At 33.5% G+C, this 5008-nt stretch overlaps 1 long non-coding RNA gene across 1 annotated transcript; it reads right to left on the minus strand.

Annotated features, from left to right (window-relative positions):
• Positions 1-765: 765 nt before the first annotated feature.
• On the minus strand, positions 766-3282 carry LOC149987936 (uncharacterized). Its single transcript, XR_016506054.1, has 2 exons — positions 1693-3282; positions 766-1438 (listed from the first exon to the last, which is right to left on the minus strand). It is a non-coding gene; the product is annotated as an uncharacterized LOC149987936 (long non-coding RNA).
• Positions 3283-5008: the final 1726 nt, after the last annotated feature.

A 5008-nucleotide genomic window follows, 5' to 3' on the forward strand; every position in this document is an offset into this window, starting at 1 on the left:
AACTTTGAAGATTTATCTTCCTAGAAATATACAAGTAATAAATAATAAGCCTATAAATTTATAATTTATTTTTTTAAAAGAAAAAAAAATTATATATATATAGTCAATAATTCATATATAAAGCTTCAAATAAAATAAGAATACTAATGTATTTTGAAAAGGTCAAATTTCTATAGTTGATTTTATTTTGATGGCCAATGGGCAAATTTAGGAGATATCTCCAAAATCCTTTATTTTTCTTTTAGAATCCAAATTACATCATGATGCATCAACGTTGGAAATTTTACTTCAGTTTTTTAAATACATATTTGAGTGTATTAAAGAAAACAGAAAATATGTGTTGAACTCTTATGTTCCCTAAAAGCAGTATGATTAATAATTATTCATGCTAATTGATTCTAAAAAGTTTAGTATATGATGTAACTTAATTATTATAAAATGTTTTTTATAAACTCTTTAAAAAGTTAAGGTTTAGTACAAACAGGTAGTTTTTTTTTTTTTTTTTTTTTTTTTTTTTTTGATGAATAGTTAATCAATTAACCTACAATACTACACATGTTATAGTGGAGCATGACCATTTTTCATTTTTGAAGAGTTTATGTAAAGAAGAGACAAAAATTTGTAGGAAAATCATAAATTAATAAGATGTGGAAGTTTTATCAAAACTCATTCAAGAGCACGAATTAATAACCAAATTACAACCGCTTTCATTTTCAAGCCAAAATTGCTAAGATAAATTCTGTTGCATACTAACCGGAAAAAAAAAAAAAAAAAAAAAAAATCTTCCATAATTATTTTAGTTAATTTTTAAAAAAGGTTTTTAATCTCTTCCTAACAAATACTAACCACATTTTAATTGCATTTTCCAATAGCATACTACTTTATATAATCCATCAACAAATTGTAGATTTCGAAACTCAAATAATCATAGGTACAAATATTACAAGAAGCCTGAATGTTATTTCTTACATTTTTCTTACCTTGTATCCTCCAAATCATACAACATTTTTCCATACCTCAAGCACAATAATTCCTCCATGTGCCATATGTACATACACACCATCGACAAATACAAGGATGACATTGCTTTGTGTCTTTCTCTCTTCCATTCATTCTTTTTACTCAACGTAGCCCAAGTTTTCAGAAAATCCTAAGGTTCCCATCTCCCACCCTCCCTTTTAATTCTTACAATCAGTCCATCGGTTTGCCAGACCCTCATATACTCATATATATATATATATAGAATACATTCTTTATGCCACACACATACAACACTAAACTTACTAGGCCCACGCAGGACCTATCTCTCTTTGTTGGGTGCACCGACCACGTGTTCATTCATCTATTCGACAGTTCATCTATTATTCAAGTACATCCATCCACCGCGGTGAAAGGCCTTGAGAATAGTTCGGTGGCGGCAGCTTAGGAGGGGAGACACCTGCGCGCACACAAACAGTGAGAGAGAGACTGGGACGAGGTACTGGGAGCGATGGGAGCCATCCCAGGAGTGGAGTTAGCTGCGCAGATTTCACAAGCAGGCAGGGAGTACAAATGTACTGAACAACATGACGACGAAGAAGAAGAAGAAGCAAAAGAAGGAGGAGGAAGAGGAGAAGAAACAGCAGCAGCAGCAAAAGCAGCATTCAAGGGAGAATACGGTACTGCATGTGTGGAAGGGAAGCAATATGCCACCTTTCTTCCTGCCTGAGAAAGCTTAGAAAAAGCTGACGACGCGACTCCTTTGTGTGTGCTGTTTTCTAACAAGACATGCAGGCTGCCGGCCGGAATTCTCGTGCATGTCAAGCTTGAATGCGATGATGTGGCGGAGATGGCTGGGATTCTCAGAACCGCGCTTGCAGATATTCGCGTGACAAGGATTCAATCTTGGCAGTGTGTTGTCTTTCCTAAAAAATCATACTATTACTTAAGGTGTTGAAATAAAAAAGTGTACTATTCATGACACAGCTACTGTGAAACTTGGAATGACTGAGTTGTTGCAAAGAAAAGCAACTGAATTAGTTAAAAAATAGAACTGTCTCGAGCAAACTACAGTGGCACTGGTTTGAGGGTCAGTCACGCGGTTGTGAGAACGCCGGTGTTGCGTTTCTGGACTGCAAAAGAGCACATCACGGCTGCTTGGTTTTCAGCTCGATCGCCGTACCCGAAAGGACTCAAACGTTCAGAAAGAAAGACTGTAGGCGTAAGTTACTTTTCCCAAACTGCAATTCAGTTGGAATGTGCTGGGTCAGGCACAGTTTGTACTCGGCTCTCCTGGAGTTTTTTTTTTTTTTTTTTTTTTTTTTTACCAGTCTGCCGTGGACCCCCCCACGTGATGCTCATGCAGGCGCAGAACATGAAGGCGAAGTAGGCTGCCACGAGTTGGGAGCCAAGGAGGCCCAACGAGGTGCCGCTGGTGAGTCTCCTCCTCCCTGTGGAAGAGATATGGCCGAGGTCACTAGGAATCTCGTGAGTGCTCTCTACCCGAGAAGACGACGCCCATGCGAAGACGGATGCTCCACGGCAGCTTTGAAACAGAAAAGAAAGGCTCTGTCTTGCTCTCGATTCTCTCTCAGTCTCAGTCTCTCTCTCTCTCTCGCTTCTCTGTTTCTGCTCTCATTGTACCGATGAGGAAGAGAGACAGTGTCCGAGTCTGAGCAGAAATAATTGCGCACGGTCTTCTGAGGGGGATGGAACCAAGTGGCGAGGCATTTATGGGATTGGGATTCTTCAGGAGATTGCATGCTTTGCTCCCCACCGCCTCGGGAATCGTATCAACAGCAACAGCCAAGAGCATCGCCGTGCTTTGCTTGGCTTGCTCGTTCCGTGATCATGGTGGTGCCAGGGTGGACCACGATGACGTGGACGATGGATTGATCGACGATGTGGATGGTGACGTAGACGATATCGCGGACATCGACGTGGCCGAGGACGTGGAGTGGGACGTGGATCCATCTGCCGTTTCTTTTGGGCGTTGCAGTCGCATGAAGTGGGGGTGCTGTACATGACCGAAAATGAAAACTATGCATGAGACAAAAACAAAAGATTATATATATATATATATATATATATTATTAAACTGTGATTTTCATCAAGTCACATGTGAATCGGTTCTTGTTTATATATATATATATATATATATAGATAATAATTGATATTTTTGGACTGTGGTTGACAATTCCTAGGCCATTGTTTGCAATCTTTTGCATTCAATGTAACTCATTGTGATTTGCATTTACAAGTAAACTAACATTTTCTTATAATATTTTTTATAATTTTTATATAAGGAAGGGGGGCCTTGATATCCAAAAGTTCATTTTGAAATGTCAAGGTTCATAAGTCCTCCACTTGGTTAAGAGAAGTCCTTCTTTGGAAACATTGACTTTCTTTCTTTGAAAATCAATTCCTTTGTGATTTGAATTCATTCCTAAAAGTATTTATGGCCTCATTTGGAAAAAGTGATCAAGAAAGAATAGCAAAGATCAAACTCTTATCTTTATAATAAGAATCATGATCAGCTACCATATATGCCGCTCAATTCTAAAATCTTACTTTCAATATGGATTGAAATGACAAAGTCTTTATGAATTAATTTTGATTTGGATTAAATAATAATGTCAAAGATATTTTTATTAATTATATCAAAAGCAAATTTTTTAGAATATATATATATTTTTTAAGCCATTGCATGCAATAATTGAATATTTAAAAGTAATCAAGAACAAAGATTGCATTGAAGAAGAATAAATCAAGTAATGATAGCAATTCTTAAGTTTTCATAAATTTATTCATTAAAAGTGGAGCAAATGCAAATTGATACAATATATTTTAAATCCCTCGTAGGACAACAAAAAACTTGATGTTAAGGAGGTTTATTGCTTATATTATAGATTAGTTAATCACATTACTCAATTTTATCCAAAGAAGTAAAACAATCATAAAATGAATAGCATAATTTTGAAAAAAAAATAATGTGTTAAAAAATGAGTTTCTCTAGCTATAATAAAAACCATGCACCTAGAATCATATATAATACCTAATAAAGATCCTATTCTCTCATCAAATTCTTCACCTTCTTTTATAATAGATATTTATTTAGAACCTAAAAATTACAAAGTCTTTACATTATTAGATTCAAGAGCCTCAACTTGTTTTATAAACAAAGATTTTGTCAAAATATAAGAAATCTTTTTAGTCAAGAAAACTAAATCTATATATCTAAAAGTCATAGATGGTTTTTTCTTGTCTTTTGGAGATGTTATCTCTGAGAGTTTTTCTTTAGATGTAGTAACTAGTAATTATAATAGTTTAATAATATTTAATATGATTAAATCTCTTTTTAATTCAATTATTTTAGGATTATCTAAGCTAAAAAAATATTATCTTTAAATAGATTGGATTTCTTATAACCTTAATTTTTTTCATATTTTGATTCAAGATATTGCTAGGCAAATAGAAATACATAAGATCAATACATCTAAACTATTATTGATAGGTGGAAGACCTTTCATGCATGTTACAAAAGAAGGGTCAACTTTTGCTATATATGCCATACTTATTATTGATGGAAAAAAGATTTCAAGCAACATTTCAAGCCAATACCTACATTATTAAGATATTTAAAATATATATATATATATATATATATATATAGATAGATATTCTTTTAAAATATTGTTTCTATGATTATTCTATTGATCTTTAAGAAAGAACTCAATTACCATTCACACTAATCTATAACCTATTATAAAATGAATTAACTGTATTAAAAAATATATTGGTGAAAACATGGCTAAAAACTTCATATGTCATTTTAAATCTCCAACAAGAGTTTGTATTTTATTTAAAAGAAAAAAAAGATGGATCTCTACGGATGTGAATAGATTGTCAATAATTTAATAAGATCACCATCAAAAATAGATATTCTTCATCTTTAATTTAAGAATTCTTAATCAACTCAATCAAAGAAGGATCTATATTATAATAGATTTTAGAAGAATATTTAATTTAG

The sequence above is a fragment of the Physcomitrium patens genome, chromosome 13 (genome assembly GCF_059467195.1).
Source record: "Physcomitrium patens ecotype Gransden chromosome 13, ASM5946719v1, whole genome shotgun sequence".
Classification (NCBI taxonomy): Eukaryota; Viridiplantae; Streptophyta; class Bryopsida; order Funariales; family Funariaceae; genus Physcomitrium; species Physcomitrium patens.